The sequence below is a fragment of the Trachemys scripta genome, chromosome 2 (genome assembly GCF_013100865.1).
Source record: "Trachemys scripta elegans isolate TJP31775 chromosome 2, CAS_Tse_1.0, whole genome shotgun sequence".
Lineage (NCBI taxonomy): Eukaryota > Metazoa > Chordata > Testudines > Emydidae > Trachemys > Trachemys scripta.
In genome coordinates, this window is record NC_048299.1 from 67,918,057 (window position 1) to 67,938,215 (window position 20,159).

Consider the following 20,159-nt stretch of genomic DNA (forward strand, 5'->3'; position numbering starts at 1 on the left):
AGGAATTTTTAAAAAAGAAGATTCATACTTAACATGCATAAGATGTACGCATGCAACTCACATTGATTTTCATGGGAGTTGTGCACAGAGATCTGAAGTCCCTAATTGTTTTAAAGGGACATTAAAATAACTTTCACCTTTTACTTTTCATAGCTTTGTTTCAGAAAGATGAATCAACATAGGGATAAAATCTGGGTACTGGCATAAAAATGAGATCATAAAAGCTACACCACCCACAACCAAACCAAACCAAAGTTAGAACCCCTCCCAAAATGGAGTCGTTATTTCATTCACATAAACCTAATTCTCAGCATATTACTATTATTATTTCTTAGGCACTGACAAAGTACTTGGTGCTGTACATGACAGAGATATCAATCTAGGAGACAGATGTATAAAGAGAAGGCAACCAGGAAGATCCAAAAGAAGATGATGCCTTTGATAATTTCTTCTCTTCATCTTAATCTTAGCCAGTAGCTGAAATATTTTGGAGGTGAAAGGGTTCATAAGAGTAATTTCCTTTCGCCAACACTAACATATTTCTTGTTACAGAGAAAGTGAAAAAGAATGGCAAAACCTTACAACACAATTATGTTGTGACACCTTGTTTTATTTTTTTAAACTAGCTGCTAGATAACTGCACAGGGATTCACTAGATCCAGCCCAAAACTTACTATCAACAAATTAAAGTGAAAATGTTGTCAGTGCACGTACAGGCGGTGAAAAGAAATGCTGCAGAAAGGCAACACAAAGCACCAAGTGAGTTGGAAATGGTCAGTGAAAGGCAGAGGACATGCAGTGCAGCTGTTTCATGCTCTGGTTATTTTTTGTGAGGTTGCTTTATGTAAAATTAACTAATCTTTCCTTTTCTGAAAGTAATTTCTGCTTCAGGGCTGTATTATCCTCCTAATTTTTCATCCAAAAAAGTCACATAAAGCAGCACAATTTACAATATAAAAATCATAACAGCTAAAAAACTGAATCATGTTCACACAGTAGAAATAAAAATAACCAAGTCTTAATATAAAATCAAGCTCTGGTGTCCCCCCTTCCCCCCACCCGTTCCATCACCAAAACAAAAAACAAAGAATGAAAGAAACTGATAAAATGCAACTGTTGTGTAAGTAGTGTATTGGCCAAAATTCAGGCTGGGTAATTAATTACATTCTGCCTCTCCAAATTCCCACAGTAGATTGACTTAGAGAAATAACTCTTTTGCTTCCCCTCCTATAAAAGACCTGCTGTGTAGTGTCTCTATGGCAAATGGATACTGTGTTCCACCTCAGAGAAAGCTGGCAGCTTTATTGGAGAGAAGTTAGAGACATTTATAATATTTGGATAGAGAAGACAGCTGAAGATACAAAAGAGCCAGGAGCATATTACAATAAGTTTGAAGAGTATGTCAACCCAAGTTACCCGATGTTTGCTTGCTACAATTTCTATAAACAGAATATGAAGCATAACTGAACCCACAGGACATTCCGCAATTTAGCTATAGTGTCTCTCTGAGGATCGTGACATGAATGGGACAGTAGAGTGCTTGGGACAAATTCAGAAAAAGTCTGGGAAAAGCCGATAAATTAGGAAGCTAAGTTTGATTTAAATAAAATAGTAGACCTTGCTAAAACACATGAAATAGCATCAGCCCGGCTACATTCATATCTAAAGAGGGAGCAGTGCATAGAGTGCCAAAGCCTCACCATGCTTTCAGGAACCCCTAAAGCAAAACAGTATCTCAAGCCACAGGCTAGTAGGCTATAAAGGAATGGATAACTATTGTGTTACTTGTGCTAGTTGTGTTAATAAATCATTTGAGAGATGGGAGTTATAATCAATTTGTTATGAAGCTAATGGTTGAACAATGTGGCTTGAAATTAAATAGCACTATTCTGAATTATTTATTTAGAGCAAATGTCAAGTTTATGTAAATAGTAGACTTGATAAACTTTCTTTGGTTCTGTATGCGATATTACTGCAAATCATGCAGACGGCCTTGCTAGTTCTGTTAGCTCTTGAAAAAATTGCTCATATTTAGCCGTGGTAGAGTTCTTTTTGGATGTTGAAGATATCATCAGTAAAACCTCTTTTTTTCCTTTTCTCCATCTGCTCTTAGATTCTCTCTCACTGATTTACTACTTATGTGTAGCTGATGCCCACAGGTTATACCCATGCAAGCAAAGAAAACATTATATGGTGACAACATATTTCATTTTTGTATTTTAAAATTTCCTCAAGTTCTAAATCAAAACCAGGGATAGTTATGATTCAAGTTCCATTTATCTAACTCTCCTCCTGCACCCAATTTTGGGGGATTTGATCAATTATTCCAGTTTTGGCCCATCTTTCGTTATGTTCCAAAATATTTTTCATCTGGCAGGGATAAAATGTTCACAGTTCTATATGAACAAAGCAGTGGGCACCACAAAGATAACACTATTTACCCATCTAACTCACTACTACAGACAAGTTTTTAACATACTTCCTTTTGTTGTTGGCATTTATTGCAACACCTCCAAGCATATGAGCACAGGTTTTCTCTGGACCATCTAGCCCTGATTAGCTTTGCAGACCAAGTTCTATATGCCCATCCTCCTAGCACAGACTCAGGAATATAGATCAAGTGGTGTGATTTGCACCATGCAACTTTCCAAGAGAAACTGATCTTGATGTAATTTTCTCCCCAATGGAAATGTATAGGCACCACTGAAATATTGAGTCAGGTAATTTTTGGAAACTCATGGACAGGATTTTTTTTGTGGTTCAGAATTATATTCATACACTATTTTTAAATGACTTTTCCTTTTACCCAACAGACTACGTTGGTACTAAATTCATATTTAAGCATAACATGCTATGCATAGTAACAAATCCTTGCAGCAGTCAGGATGTTGGATCCCCAGTTTCCTTGTTATTGGGGCAGGAGTAATAAAGTGTTGTTACCCTTGTTGTGTGAACCAAGGGCAGCAGAACTGTACCTGGCATACCCCAATGGAGGGACTCACCCTCAACTGAATGGCACTTTCTATGCAGGGGACATGGGTTCCAAAGCCCAATGAGTTGAGAGAGGGTGGAGATAGGTACTTGTACCCAGTGGTGAGGGCCCTGGCTAAGAGTCTTAGACATCATTTGATCCTTTCTCTCTCCACAGTATAATAAAAGAGCTAATTTAGACTCAAGTGAGAGTCTTGTTATATGCTGCAGAGCTGAAATCACTGATATCTAAGTATTAGACCTACTTTGGGACAGTGTCTCTATTGCAAGAGATTTCCCAGTGTGCACCAGCAGTGAGGCTCCCCCACTAACAGCTGAAATCATTGAGAGCTGTGTTAAGTGGGGGGCCCTGAAGACATCTTGGCACAGCCGGCAGGGCAGCTGGTGGAGAGGTGCGGACAGCGGGCCGCCAACCCCCTACACATTCAAGAATTAGTTTGCTGTCTGTGTTGCAGGTATCTGAAGAAAAAACAATTTGGGATATAATAGGTCTTTTCAAAGGAAATTAAAATTTTATCAGCATATTGATCCTGAAGATATAGGCCCCCGGCCAACATTCCTAACATGGGGATCTATAGGTAGGCATCTAAATCAATATTTTGCCACCTAACGCAAACTGGCTGAATTTTCAGAAGTGCTAATCACGGACAAAGCCCTCTGAAGTGAATGAGAGCAGAGGATCTCAGCACCTTTGAAAATCAGGCCACTCTGATATAGATACTTAAAATACAGATTCAGGTTTCAACATCTAGGCATCAAGGGTAGAAAATTTTGGCCATAATGTCTAGTTCTTCCCACTGTTGGAAGTAATCTTCCAGGGAACAGAGTGAATCCTCATTTTGGATGCTGAGCTGTTTTGCATTGTTTGAAGACTCCATGACAACTAATAAATGCAATGTAAATCACTCCTTGTAAGATCTCTCAATTCACTTTGGTAATGGTAATCATGGAGAGCATGACCCTAGGCTTGAATGTCTACAATCTTTTCTATAGCTCATGCATTGTTGAAAATATTCAAGCCTAGTGGGCATATTCTCCAAGATTACCATAATCAAAGACCAGTACGGGTATCTTCCTGTCTTTTGTATAAACTGTGTATTGTACTGAAGTGATTATATTGGATTTTTAGAGTGCTACCTACCAATCACTGCTGTAAAAGCATAAGTCCCCACTGGTCCACCCGTCCAAAACTATAGGTTGCAATCATACATCCCTGTCTCCAGCCTTGAAAAGCAAGTAAGAGGGCTTGATTTTCCAGGTGTGCAAACATGCCTATTAAAATGCATGTGTGTTTTGTTTCCTAAAAATACTATAAGATTTGATTCATGCACTAGCAAAACACCTAGACGAAAGTAGAGACAGGAGAAGAAGAGGAAGAAAAATTAGAAAATCCCTCTCTTTCTACATTCTGAAGATAAATCCTGACATTTAGGCCAGAGCACACCTTAAAACAAGAAAGGATTTTAAAAAATGGTAGAAATAAAACATGATGACTAGAGAAATATTAATACTCTCACTCTTTAATTGAGCATGGTAAATTACCACTCTTGTTCTCATCAATGCATATTTTTCATGTACAACTATCTATTTGAGCTTACATGTATATATAATTTGTTATATAAATTTAGGCACCTGTATTTTAAATTAGATCCCCAAATGTGCCTTTACTTATCCACAAGAGATGTCCTGCCCAGGCAGCACAGAAAATGCTTCCTCATATTGCACCGACAATATGTTTCAACCCTACAATGGGGAAATCCCCACCTGATATGAAAATGCAGTATTTACTGTTACCATAGGCCCCTGAGCTGCGAAAGACAAACAAAGTTGCCAGGTTTTGTGTTGTGGTCACCTCTCCTCTCCAAACTGGACCAAGACTGAGATCATCATATCATTTCTTGTGCAGTATTTTAGATATGTGAGATAGCTAATACTTTTGCTGTCAGCCTAGGCTGGCTTTAAAGGCACATGTCTGAATTGCTTATTTTTATAGGCAAAAGATGTCAAGCATCATTTTGTTGGTTCATTTATTTCTCCCTTCCTGGGCAACTAAGGACTCAAGGGAAGCACTGGAAAGCAAGGTGTGGTGTACCCAGCCTCAGAGGAATTAAAGTAATCAAAGTCTTGCCCACGTTTGCTTTCTACAGTGATATGACATTTTAATCACCCTTCTAGCAGATGTGACACATGTAAGACCTGGGAATTCAAAAGGCTATACTGAAAATATGCCGGACACGTATGGACTTTTGAAACAATAAGTGTTAATGGATTTCCTGAGGAATCCCCAAGGAGAAATCAGTACAAATTCCCAAATTCAGGTTATGCAAAAACCCCGCCTTTTGAAGCTACGCCCTGAGGAGAGGGTCATTTCCTGCTGATTACCTATTACTGAAGGCCAAGATCAAAGGCCTAAGCTGTACAAAGAAACAGCTGATCTGCCCAGCCCTTGTCCTGGTTTGGATTTAAGATGGATGTGCACTTGGAAAACCCGGTTGTGTGTTTTGAAGGACTAAAACCTACCAGAGCCCTAGGCTGGAGTTGGGGGTGACCTCAAGGTAAGTTTTTTAGCAAGTGGGCAGGAACTTTTTTTTGTTTTTTTTATGTTTTCTCTGTAATGCTTTTATCTTAAGAATAAATGTGCATGGTTAGAAGGAGCTATATAGTAACTTATACCTGTGGGCAATATACTTGGAAGGATTGATTCCTCTTGGATACTGGCCCAGGGGATACACCCCCACAAATGACTCCATTTGCATTTTGGCTAACACAGTCTCTTGCAGGTCTGAAGCTAACTCATGGGACCTGATTCACCCCCTCTACTTTTAAAGCCATAATATCACTTCTCAAAAGTAAATAATACAGAATATCTGACAGAACACCTATAACCAGCACCTCGACTCTTCCTGGTCTGTATAGAAATCTGCGATGTAGGTAGAGTGAAGGCTTTTACACCAGGAATTTTAAACCAGATTTTACAACGTGCAAGCATTAGATGGGGTTTCATGATCCCAGAATTTCTCCATCCAATGAATGTCTCCCCACTGACTACCATCTTCTGTTCATACTAGCGATCCAATGGCTCTGCACCCAGGAGGTTGCAGCATGACATGCGGTCAGTGGTTTGGGGTGTGAATGGCTCAGGATGAATATTAGATGCCATCGGCAGACTGGCTGTTTGACTCCCTTCCTTTGGCGATTCAGTCATACAGTTAACTCGCTGAGGATGGGGGTGGAGCTGGTATTTCCATTTCCGCACTGGGCCTCAGCGGGTGGAGTAGGCAATCCCAGGCAAAGTGAGCCAGTGGGGACATTGTTTTTCCCCACCAGTCCTGGGGCTTTTGGGAGGTGGCTTCCTTCCCCCCTGAGTGTGGGTCTCCACTTGGGCCCATTCCCTGTCTTCTGATCCCTTTCCATCAAACCCAAGCTAAACTATCCACACTAATGCTAAATAATTGATGGAGGTGATCTCTACGGGACTAAGTGCACATCCTGTGTCTCACTAGTTGAAGGGATGTTGCCAATAGAGATTTCTGACTCTAAATACAAAGGAATCTGGATGATGCACACTTCAAAATGCATAAAAATGAACTGGCCACTTGCTCCCCAAGTATTATACTTCAAGAAAACAAATTCAAGAAGATTTATTAAAATGTTAATAAAACAGTACACAGGCAACTGTAAATCTGTGTTCTGGCACCTTCCAAAAAGTTGGGTTTTAATTCACTGCATCCTAATGACTATGAAGGAATTAAGTTCTTAAATGTCCCAATCAGATACTCAGACTGACGCTCGCGAATCGCAAGTGTCTCTTTAATGTGTCTCCTGCAGCTCTTTGGAGCACATGATATTAAAACACTGTGATTTAATTATTAACCACTCAAAGTTATTAACCAATCAGGATGCTTTTACTATGTTATTAGCCAAGTGTAGTTCATAAACTAATAATACTTGGTCAGTCATTTTGCTGTGATAATTAAACACACACACACAACATTTCCCTGTCAAACTGTTTAACTATGACTAGATAGTATTATAGTAAATGAAACGATGAATTCACACTTCTATGGCTCTTTTGGGTAATATTGATCGCTAATGTGACTCCTGAACCACTGAAGTCTGAGTATCACTGGTCCAGATGATTGCCCGGATAGATTTCTATCAATAGTTCTTCTGAAGCTTTTAAGGTGTGCTGCTTCAATCCAGCTGCCAAGCATGTGCACTAAGCCAAAAATTTCACATGGAATTTTGCTTTATTAAGAAGTTTGTGTGTACAGAACAAAGTTCATTAATAAACAAAATTAATGGGTCGTATATATATATTTAGTGACGAAGTAGTAGGTGGCACTCTTTTTTCTGTGTCAATGTTAAGCCCATACTCTGTTCAGCATATAGCGTCAGTGGTACTGTGAAGGACTGCTGGGCTCTTTCAGATGGAATGTGAACCTTAGCCCCTGACTACTTAAGGTGACTGAAGATCCAATGGCATACTTCATAAGAATAGAGGTGCTAATCCTGGTATCTTGGCCAAATCCCAGTACACAGTAAGTAACGCAACTGCTCTGCCTAAATAACTTCACCCTGCAGTTTCATATGAATACTGTTTAGAGTTGCGTGAGCTGTTTTACACATTTGCTACATTAAAAGCCAGACGTATGTAAATATGGATATATAGGGAAATACATATTGATGTAACAAAGGCTTTATTGGCATGAGTTTTGTATGCGTGCATTAATCATGATGGGAGAACCCAGGTGTGAGTTATTTAGGTCATCTCAAATAAGTGCTAATAATATCTCTGTTCCACATCACAGAATTATGTGTTCTATATAAGCTACATACAGTCTTGGCAACTTACAATTCAACATATCCTTCAATGGATTTAATACCTTGCTGAGTGAATTCCACTGAGCTCCAGTAAATAAGACACTACTTTCCTTCAGAACAGGTGGAGTTTTAAGACTCCATGACTGACGGTGCCAAAAAACTATTTTACAAATATTTTAGACCATTTTAAAAGATTTGATTGGGATTATTTTTCTTAATCTTACACGTGTAAATCAAGGCGCCCCTTGTTACCATGAATCCTGCAGAGCAAAGCTTGCAGGGAGAGAAATTTGGATACTGATGAATATAAAACACCTCTAGAAATACCTAAAATGGCTTATCTACACTTAAAAATGTCACAATGTATAGCTTGATATTATACCACACCATCATGTACTAACTTGTGAATTTTAGAAAAGTTTATCATTCTTATAGTATTAATGTTGGTGTGGCTGTAAAGATGTGTTTGGGTGACCATGCACGTGCAGAATGGACATAAAACATTTAATTAAAATAATTTGAACTGGAAATAATTTTTTAAGATTTTTTTCCCCCTACACATTTGGGTGTTTATTTATGTTCATGAAACATGTTGGATTGAAAGTTCTCTGCTTGGCTACAGATCAGGAGCAGCAAAAACTTCCCTGAACTGTTCCACCAATGGGCCTCAATCTTGCCTTGGAGGAAGCCTCTCGAAGGCTTCAGTCTCCATAGCTCAGACTGCCAACAAGGACTCCAATCAGTGTCAACGGCAGTGAAGATTTTTGTGATGTGGATGATTGTCCACTGGAAACCAGACAAAGACCAGATAGCACTAAGCTCATTTCATATGGACACCTGAACGGTGATTAGAGGGTAACAATTTTTTATCACTACTGATCTGGTCTACATTCAAGCTTAGGAATTTTATTTTTTAAACTTCCATTGTTCCTTTATGCAGTTCAAAGGGGAAAGGGCACTGTGATACTGACGTGGGTAGATATAAAAATGTGTTTTTAAAATTTTCACTTTCCCTTTTATTTTCAGTTCTGTTGTGCTATGCTTAGAGTTTATTTCAACTTCTGTTTATAGTGCTTTTGTGTGGGGCCCAGGCTTCACACCTATCTCACTCTCCGCTGACAAGCCAAAGTTTCTACTTTTTGTGTCCTTTTTTTTTTTTTTTTTTTTTTTGGATAATCAGAGAATGAGGCACAACATGGCTGTGCAAGAAGAAAAATTGAGAAATGTGTAAATTGTCTCAGCAGCATTTTGAAAAATACGTGACTGACCAATGACAGAATACCATAGATTAGCTTTGGCTGTGAGGCTTCAAAAGGAGTATTGTACCTTCATTCCATAGCCAACCATGATAAAATGTACATGATACAACAAAAATGGTAGAATTATTGACCCATTTAGTGGCAAATAATACTTTAAGAACGATCTGTTACCTTTCATTATCTAGTAATGGTTGAAGTAACCGGCTTGTTAATGAATAATTAAATTTTTGAATGACTAATTTGGAAAAATTCCTTGTCAATTTTTTTCTTTTTACTATTTCTTTTAAAACCCCCTTGCAATTTTGAAATGGAAGAGTGTTTATACACACTGACTTCTTATTGCAATATTGCTCATGAGCACCTAACAGCTGGCATTTGTTACCAAGTCACATATGAAGAAACACATGGACTTTTCAAAAGGTAAAAAACCACAAACAAAAACAAACAAACAAACAGGGCAGGTCAAATGTTTGGTCTATCAGGTCCAAAAGAGTCACTTAGTAGCTTTTTTTTCTATTTTTCAAACCATGAACTGTAAGTATCACTACAGAGATCACATAATAACTACAAATTTTTGCAGTTTTACAATGGATTCAAAATGGAAGTAGAAAGTCAGTACACACTGACTCCCCACTGATTCGTTGACTCACCATATGTTCCTTTTCTAGTCTATCCTGTTCTATATAGGTTCTTATACTGTGCTCATCACTGTTGTATTTGAGTACCTTCCAGTAGCGCATGAAACAATATGACTACATGTCTGTCACAAAGGTTTGTTCTTCATCCTCTTCTCACGGGGAGAACTGTGTGGAGTGGAGTGTTTTGGTCTGGAATTTTTTTATAACACTCCCCACCCTCCAAATCCACCCCAATATGTTTATGTTAGAGAAAGTAAGGTCAGAGAAATGCAACTTGCACTTGGAGTGGAAGGTGATGAGGGCTGATTCTTAGTTCCTATAGGAGCTCATGTCACACTGGTGGGCTGGCGCCTGAGAAAGTTCTGTCTCTTGTTCTACAGTGAAACCAGCTCTAAGGCACACTTCTGTTAGGCCACTCATCTTAAATAGTCACTTTACAGTATACACTTTTTTTAGGATACTTTTGTTTAAAGGCCACTGTTAGGCCAATGAACTTTGCTAGTCTCTTGGTAAGTCCTTAATGATAGAAAAGAAGATGAAGCCTGTTTTAAGATGCAGTGTTTGAATAATGTTAGAATACACTTTCTTTACTTCTGAAAATACTTCTTTTTTTTTTTTTTTTTAAACAGAAGCTAGACCAGCACCGCCAGAGGATGCAGTCCACAAAGGCTCTACTACGCATCATATGTCAAGGCCAAAAAGCTATAAGTGGAGGAATGTGATGCACTAGAGACAAAAGAATTTAGAGACCTTCAGTTAAAAAGTACCGGGGTAACCAAAGAAGGCCATTAAATCAAAGATATGAGCCAGCATTAAGTTTGAGTAAGAAGACCCTAGAGGTGAAGAAGGGTGTGGGTAAGTTAGAAGGAAAATGAATCAGTGATCAATATGAAATATCTCCATTGGTGGATAAAAACAGAGCAACTGAAACAATGTCTCTTGCTCTTTAGTTGTACCTAGCTTTATTTTCAGATTAAACGAACAGCAATGGTACACTGATGCTTCAAAACCACACCTAACTAGCAAGTAATTACCCATTATTGGCAATTCTGAAAGTTAGCTATTGATTCTCTATCACAGTACAAAGAAATTAAACTAGATAATACTTAGTCCTGCCAGGAGTGCTGGGGACGGACTAAATGACCTCTCAAGGTCCTTTTCAGTCCTACGATTCTATGATAATGAATATTAAAACAAATCTAGGCTGCTGACTTCTCATTACAACAACAAAAGTAGTGGCATTTGTTGTTGTTGTTCACCGAAAGACACCAGGATTTCAGGACAAGTTTGCGGTGTCAGGGAATTTACTGACAACAGGGTTCTCCAGCACTATGGCTATTCAGTAAATGTCTGACCTTTCCTTTTTTTGTCTTCTGTTCAAAGACAGTCTTTGTGATTAATAAACAAGATACACACAGTCTAGACAAACAGACAAATGTAACAATTTAATCAACGAATACCAACTAATTCAGGACAAACAATAATATTAAGTACTGTTGCTGTTTCATTTTATCCCTAAACAAAGCAACTGTAATCTGAATACAGATTTAATTTAATAAAATTTAAAATTGTTCTCCAGCTCAAATATCCTACCTGATTGTCTCAGGGAAGAAATTAATATAATGTTTGTAAATCGATACTCCTGATAACCTTTTAATGACATCCGAATGTCTGAAATCAGATTAAAAAACCTGATAATCTTTTGGTGATCTCTGATGGCAAAATCAATTTCAATATTTTATTGTCAGTGACCAATAGGAATAACTGTACCATATTTCTAACTGAGTGGATACATTGAAATTAATCACATTATTCAGCCACTTGTTACAAGGGTCTGTATTATATCTGTCTTCACAAACTCACTCACACACTTGTTATAATAAATATATAAACCATGAAAATTATTAGATTGATTATAAAGGGGTAGATGTAATGACAGATAGAATAAAGCAATGTTAGTTTGCCAAGGGTGTTCTGAGGAAAATGCAATACAGACGCAGACTGCCTTAGCTTTTCCTAGTAAACTCTCCTGGGTACAGAAATATTGTTCTGCATCATCTTGGCTCCACCCTGCCCTGTCTAGTCCCTACTGTCTCCCGCTACATGGACCCCTGACCAGCACCGAGGTCTCCATGGGATCAGAGGGCAAGGGGGATGCTGCCACAGAGATGGCTGAGTTTGGGATGAAGAAAGAACTGCACATGGAGGATCTTCTCTACACATGGATCTGAGGGGCACAATACCCTTTTAGTTACAACTTGGTTAAACTTGATAGTATAGACAAGAACTATGTAGTAACTGGGCTACATGACCAAGGCTTTAATGCAGGTATTAAGCACAATGGCCTGCTAACCGTACAAAATTTTATCATGCTGCAGTCAGGTCAGGGGACAAACAGTAACAGTTTGTAAACAGTTATTTTGTTAGGTGTAAGAACCCTTAGACAAAAACACAGTAAAAAAAAAAAATGCACGTCAGCCCAAACTTACAAGAACTGCTCTCCCTCTCTCTCTCTTCCTTGGAACAAAACTAGGTCATCATCCAAGAGATAAAGGTCTTCATTTGGATTTACATAAAAGTCCTTAAAGAGAACAGAAGGCATGTTGTTCAGAAATGTTAGGAAGACCTGTCTTAGACTGAAATTAAAGTTATGGAGCTTGTCAGCAGTTATTTTTCTCCAGACAATTTTAATTTTTCAGCAGCAATTCAAATACTGAGAAATTTCAATTTGGAACTGCTGCCACAGTGCCGCATTAAATTTGTAGTTTGGGTGCATCATGAGCCCATTTTCCTCAATAGGCCAAGCTTCCTGATCAGACTACATCTCCCATAATGCACCATGGGCTCCCATCTTGGAGAGAAGATGCTGTACATCATGTGAGATAGTTTTCAGCTGAAATTTTTCAGTTTTGGTCCACATGTTTTTGATTTCTCAATTTAAAAACAGTTTAGATGAAAAATGTTCCATCTAAACAGACAGAAGCTGGGACTGGACAACAGGGATGGATCACTCAATAAATTTCTTTTTTTTCATTCCCTAAGAAGCACCTGGCACCAGCCACTCTCAGAAGAAAAGCATACTGGGCTAGGTGGGTCATTGGTCTGACCCAGTATGGCCATTCTTATGTTTTGATGTGATGTTCAATTAGCCCTAGATGGCAACCATATTTAATAATAATTTATCAGACAAGCAGATATATTATTCAATGGCAAAAACTATGTTAATGCAGAGTTAAGGTTGCGTGGTGGTATGTCATTCCCTTGCAGAATGTTGAACTGAGCAAAACTCTGAAAACCAGGAAATGCATGGTTAAAGTTGCCTGTGCAACCTTAACTTTGCCCTCTTACAGCAATGCCCCAAAATGCCCCATTCACCCACATAACTTTTTGCCAACCCCACAGTTGCTGAAACATATAAGCTCTTCACCTCCTTTTCCATTCACTCTCATCCACAGGATTCCATCTAACACTATTAAATGACAAAAAGAACAGTGCAGTTATTTGTGTTAACAGGACACACTGGGGCACTGCTAAAAGAGGGCAGAGTTAAGGTTGTATTTTTACTCACACACATGGAGACACAAACCCTAGAACTTTTTGAAAAATGGCTATTTTTCCAGGACTTATATTTCTGGAGTCCTTGGCGCAAATGACCCCACATGTTGGTCAATAACTCTACTCTGCACTCAAACAAGGTGTTGCTAATTTCAAGAAAATCTGTGAATCTGTGGGGATTTTAGAGCATTTTGAAATGTCATCCTTTAAACAAGAAGGATAGAGAGACCGTGGAGGGAACGGGCTCTTCTACACATCCATCTGCAGCACAGCAGGCTCTGAAAGATGTGAAGTGGCCCATTCATTCCAATGTGATGTTCTCAGCTGAATGAGAACACTCCGTGGAGACTAACAGAAACTGAAACAATCTCTCTGAGGGCAAGTCTATATGACAAAATTAAGTTGACGTAAGCTATGTTGACGTACAGCCACCACAGTAATTGAATCACTTTTACACATCCACACTATGCTTCTTGTGTCAGCATCCTCATCTGGAGCGCTTGCGGGGCATTGTGGGACAGTTTCTAAAAGGCAGCGACAGTTGATGTAAGCAACACTGTGTCTACACCGACACTGTGTCAACCTAACTACATCGATCTAAGTGCTATGATTCTCGCGAAGGTGGAGTTATTAAGTAGGTATAGTGAGTGAATGACTGGTGGAAGCTACATTTTAGTGTAGATGCTTACAGAGTTAGGTTGACATAAGGTGCCTTACGTCAACCTAACTCTGTAATGTAGACCAGGCCTGAGATATGAGAACTGCTCCATTCCTACCAGCGGGTGTTCCCATCCTCCTCCTGAGTGCTTCAGAGCTTGTGACATGCACAAAGTATGCCTATTCTCAACTCCGCACCCAAAGGTGCAGGACTTCCCCAGATCCTGGCTCACATGGGGGCAAGGAAGGTGTTGCCACAGACCTTCTTTGCTGCATCCCCAAATCCCTCTCCCCATATTCCCCCACTCCTCTGCCCCACTGCCCCTCTCTTTCCAGAAAGCAATCACCTCTCTTTTCCACAAAAACTTTGATTACATTCCACCCCCAAATGAAAATTGCCATCCACAAATCACAAATTGCAGCAACTTCCAGTCACTTGGTTCAAAACTCCTTTTGTCTTAGGTGGGGGCTTCTGATTAAGTTATCCTTAGTTATATTAATTGAAGGATGAAGTCACAGCCATCAGGATGTCTGTGCTTCATCCAAGGATTAGTACCTCTCAGTTTAATAGTACACAGCAGCAGAAGGAAAATGGTTTTGGGGGGAGGAATAGGGGTTATAGCTCGGGATCCCCTAGGTCAAGTGACCCCAAGTTTGGATCACTAAATGCTACCCAGCATCTTCATGAGTGACACCAATGCAATCCGATTAACCTTTAATTTGAGAGCAAAAGAGTCAAACTTTAAAGCACATAAAATGGTTGGAATGGAAACCCCCCAGCCACTCTTCTGTATTGGCACATGCACAGTGTAAAAATATACATTTTCTTAAATTCCATTCTCAGTTTGGGTCCCCCAAAGATTTAGAGGGTGCCAGGTACTACCTCGGGTAAAAATTGACTGATTGAGATCATTTTGACCAACATCACATCAACATTTTGATCCCTAGCTCAGGGGAGGAGAGAATCCACCTAGAAACATTTTTTTTTTAAGATGGCCTTTTTTTTTTTTTTTGTTAAAAGGGCATCTCTCTCCAGAACCCCAGGCTCAAACAACTCCAGATTTGGATCACTAACCTTACTCTGCACTCTCCTGAGGCACACCACATGTTAAAGAAATTCAATTAAGCATATTGATTTAGGAAGACTTGGAAAGATCCACTTTTAAAAAGATGTCATGGCACAACATGAAGTACAGTTGCTCATTATGGTCCTGTCTACACTATAAACTTTGGTCAATGAAAGTTACTTTGGCATAAAGCTGCCGCAGTTAGTATATCACTTGGTTCCTTGTGTTGGCACTGTGCATATTTACCAGGAGTACTTGTGTTGACGCACAGTGCGGTTCATCATAGTAAGGCATCCCAGTGTGCAACCCACCACCATCCAGCGTGATGTCTTTTGGGAAGTTCTGGCAATGCATGGTTGGGCAGAAGTGAGTCAAGCAGGGATGACTGGGAGCAAGGGGTCATCTTCCCAGCATGCAACTATCTCCCATAATGTCATCTATATCATACAATTTTTGTACCTTCTTAAAAAAATCCCTCAAGTTTGCATGAACCTCCTCGCTGTTTGTCATCTCTGACAAAATCATGGAGACTGCACAGCTCTGCACTACTGTCATAAGAGTTCCAAGCACAAGACATACGATCCTCCGATATTTGCAGAGCCGTAAAAAAAACCAAATCAGCAAGGAACATGATGATTTCTTGGAGGACAGATTTCTTGGAGGATATAGAGCATACCATTTCAAGGTTGTTGCTGGCATTTACAGAGCAGCTGCAGATGATGGAGTGCCACTTCTGATCCCGAGAAATGAGCACTGACTGGTGGGATCACATTGTAATGCAGGCATGGGATGATGTGCACTTAGTGCAGAATTTGCAGAACACGCAAGGCCACGTTCCTGGATCTGTGTGTTGACCTGGCCCCAGCATGCCAACGCAGGAATACAGAATGAGAGCTGCACTGGCAGTGGAGAAGCGAATGGTGATCGCATTGTGGAAAATTGCAACACTAAATTGGGAAATCATTTGGAGTTGGAAATTCCACTGTGGGAGGCTGCTGTCATGCAAGTGTGCCAGGCCATTAATTGTCTCCTGCTATGCAGGACTGTGACTCTTGACAATGTGCAGGACATAGTGGATGGATTTGCAGCAATAGGGTTCCTGAACTACGGTGAGCAATAAACAGCATACACGTCCCTATTTTGGCATCAGACCACCTTGCCACAGAGTACACACACAGGAAGAGCTACTTTTCTATGGTTATGCAAGCATTGATGGATCACTGGGGATGCTTCACCAACATCAGCATTGGTTGATTGGGGAAGGTGCATGACGCTCACATCTTTAAGAAAACAGGACTCTTCAGAAAGCTACGAGCAGGGTCTTTATTTTGTAAATGGTGAATTACCATTCGCACGTTGAAATGCCAACTGTGATCCTGGGGGACCCAGCCTACCTCTTGCTCCCCAGCTCACGAAGCCATACACCAGCCATCTTGACAGCACCAAGGAAAGATTCAACTACCAGCTCGGCAGGTACAGAATGACAGTTGAATGTGATTTTGGTCGATTGAAGGGATGCTGGCGTTGTTTACTCACAAGATTGGCTCTCCGTGAAAAACAACAACAATGGTTATAGCTGCCTACAGTGTCCTGCATAGTATCTGTGAGAAAAAAGGGGGAAAAGTTGCTGCCAGGGTGAAGGTGGAGTGGTTGTCTACTGAGTTTGAACAGCCAGACACAAAGACTATTAGAAGACCTTAATGGGGAGCTATGCGGCTGAGGGACGCTTTGAAAGAGCACTTTAACAGTGAGTCCTAGTAATGCATTGTGGTGTTCTGTGCTCTATCTGTCCCTGCTGTTCTGGGGCTTGTTAGGAACTGTGTGGTGCTTGATGTATACCTATGAATATAACACTGTTAATGCACCTATTAATTTTGTGACGCTTGCTGTACATTTATGATTATTACATTGTTATCACTGATCTGATGAGTTGGGTCACATTGTACAGCAACAAGTAAGTGGGTACCTTCTGAACTGCCAGGCACTTTGCAGAATATGTTGTGAACTAATAGAGATGAATTATTTTCCAAATAATAGCATTTTATTCAATAACAAAACCAGTGCAAAGAAACGTCTATGCAATTTAAAAGCAAATACATTAAAATGTAATATATTAATGGAACTGAACTTAACACAGGGAAACAACATTCATATCCATTTTACCTACACATATAGCAACTGTGGCTTTCACAGGCCCATGTATGTGAAGCTGTGGTTTTCCTTAATGTCCCCAGGGTGGAATGGTAGGGGTATGGACCCTGGAACTTAGAGGGGGATGTAGGGAGGTGCTGTAGTGGTTGTCCATGGATTGCAAAGGGAGGCGAGGAGTCTGTGATTGTTGAACCTGTAGGTCTGCAAGAGTCCACAGCATCTGTGTTTGTTGCCAGAGAAGCCCAATTATGTCCTGTGAATCTCCCTCTCCTTTTCTTGCTGGAACTTCTGGGCCGATCTCCTCCCTGCTCTTTCTTTCTTCAGGCCGCCTGCGATGTTCACCCTCCAGGCCCTTTCCTCCCTAGCTTGTAGGATCTCATTGAACATGTCAGCCCAAGTCCTCTTCTTTCTCCTCCTTATCTAGCTCAGGCGTTCCATGGATGTGGAGGGGGAACCTCTGAAGACTGTTACAGCAACAGATGCAGATAAAACACAGAGTTACCATTGTCAATAGTGACGACAGTAAGTGAAAGTTACGGTTCAGAACTCCCTTCCTTTGCTACCATAAAGTTTTAAACAAGACAAGACTTGCGTATTGACACTTCTGCTTCAGTGTGCTTGTGCCGGGCACCACTCACAGCTGGTGAGCATGGCCCACCAGGGGTGAGGGAAAAGCGGAAGGAATTGTTTGGTTGCATGAAACTAGTATAGGGCAATGGCACTGAATAGTGGCACCATTTTCCACAGGTAATGGTGGTTTTAGCTGGTATCTCTCTCCTGGCAGCAGCAAAGGCAGAGAGAGCACAGCTGCTGCTGGTGGCATCCCAAAGCTGTCTGGGCCCATATGCTGTTAGCCTGTGTAATGCAGTGGTGCCTGCTGAAGTTATCACAGACTGGTGTGGGGAAGTGTCTTACCAAGGAGGAAGAAATAAGGCTGCCATCCCTAGGAACCTTCGGCAGAGGATTGCCGAGTACCTCCATGAAAGTGCATTGAGATATCTGAGGAGGATTCAAGGGACATTCCTGTGTACACAAACAAAGTGCTTTGTGTGACCCCACTTGCCTAATTCTACAAGGGAATGAAAAGCAGATAAAAACGTTGCCTCTCTTTGTTGTACTGCAACCTCCTATAGTATGAGTAAATTAATGAAAAGTCAATAGCTGTGTCCTGCTAAGTTGGGGGTGCCATCACTGTAATGGGAAAGAAATTTACAGACTTACCTGAGGTTCCTTCCCCTGCATCGGGCTCACCCGTGTTCGACTGCTGGGAATGACTGGACTGTGGTGGAGCCTCAAACAGGTCCTGCATAGCTGGAACCCCTGGTAGCATGTCCCTCATCCTCTTCCACCTCCTCATCCCCGCTGTTCATGCCAGTGGCCTGTGGCTCAGGCTCCTCTGAGGCATCCATGGTCAACTGTTGGCCTCCCTGGCCTTCTAATGTGCCTGACACAGTTCCTTTGTTTTCACGTGGCACTGCTGCTGGTTCCTGTTGTATCCCTTCTCCTGCATCCTCCATGCAATCTGCTCCTTGATGTCCATGTTTCTACAACTGGTCTGTAGCTGTGCTTGCAGGAAGATCTTCTTGCTTCCAAGCTGCAGCGTGTCTGGAAATGCAGCTGGCATGGGCAGCTGCACACAACAGTGGAGAGCTGCTAAAGTGTGCTTGCCACGCTGGACAAGCAGGAGAAGGCATTTTAAAAATTTGCAGGGCCTTAAAAGGGTAGTGGGGGGCTTCTGGTCTCTGGGACCCCTAGGCAGTGGACCAGAGTAGTCCGTGCCAGGCGTTGTGGAAGAACTGCTGGAGGGCTGTTAGGATTAAGATAAGTAACACAGCGTCTACACTCGCATGAGCCTCAGTACATCGATCATAGCTCAACGCTGCTTGGGGAGGTGGTGCTACTGCATTGTTGTAATGGGGCGACACAGTGGAATACAAATTTAACTGTAGACACATGCATGAGTAGGTTGATACAAAACAGCTTACATCAACCCAATTTTACAGTGTAGATCAGACCTATGGTTAAGTAGCTAACCACCTTTTTTCTGTTTAATTTCCCTTTAAATCCACTTTTTCAGAATGGGAGAAATCAAAGTGATTTCAAGATAGCCATGCAAACATTTCTGGTGTGAATCTTCAAGTGAATACATATTTAGGAGACTTGTACTTTCTACAAACAAAATATAAAAATCACTTCTACAAATGTTTGTGGAAAACAAAAAGAATTGTAAATACCATCAAAGCAAATTCATGTTTCTATTTTTTATCCTAATATAATGGTCAAATCCTTTTAGTAGCATTTACCCAGATCAAATCAGCTGATTGGGTAAAAAGATAGCAAAGGGGAGGAATGGGGGACCCTGTAATCTGAATGAACTTCTGACTGATTGTTTGCAGTATTGTTGTAGCCATGTTGGCTTCAGGATATTAAAGAGACAAGGTGGGTGAGGTAATTTCTTTTATTGGACCAACTGCTCTTGGTGAAAGAGGCAAGCTTTTGAGCTTACACAGAGCTTTTCAGCTCGAAAGCTGTCTCTTTCACCAACTGAAGTTGGTCCAATAAAAGAAATTACCTCACTCCCTGTCTCTCTTCATAATGATGGCACTTAACCTTAACTATGAACTTTTTAAAGTAATTGCAGCCTTGAGTGAATTCTATCCTAATTTAACCACTGGCTTTCACTCTTCCTTCGTTACTGAAATCCTATTTTCTTGCACAGAAGAAACTACTTACATTGGAAATGTGTACTCAATGTAGACTTAAAACAAAGGACTACTGCCACATTGACGACACCACCTTGAATAATGTGATTATTGTAAGCATAAATGCCCCAACCTCGAAGACTCTGAGGCAGAGTCTTCAAACTACTGTACAATTAATCACACATATACAAAGCACACCTGGCAATTGTCACTCAGATGGCAGTACACAGGCATTTAGTGACACTCAAATGTTTTGTAAAGGGAATTGCAATGTGAATAGTTTTCAGAATGGTAGCCGTGTTAGTCTGTATCAGC

The 20,159-nt window shown here is 40.5% G+C and overlaps 1 protein-coding gene across 8 annotated transcripts in view; it reads right to left on the reverse strand.

The window, feature by feature from the left end:
* Positions 1-20,159, reverse strand: part of THRB (thyroid hormone receptor beta) — a 260,055-nt gene that overhangs the window by 136,641 nt on the left and 103,255 nt on the right. For 5 of the 8 annotated variants that reach the window (XM_034760791.1, XM_034760790.1, XM_034760789.1 and 2 more), the window contains one exon: positions 12,202-12,293. The exons of the other annotated variants lie outside the window; for them this stretch is intronic. The gene's annotated coding sequence lies outside the window, so the exon portion shown is untranslated. The remainder of the gene's footprint in view (positions 1-12,201; positions 12,294-20,159) is intronic. 8 annotated transcript variants of the gene reach the window in all.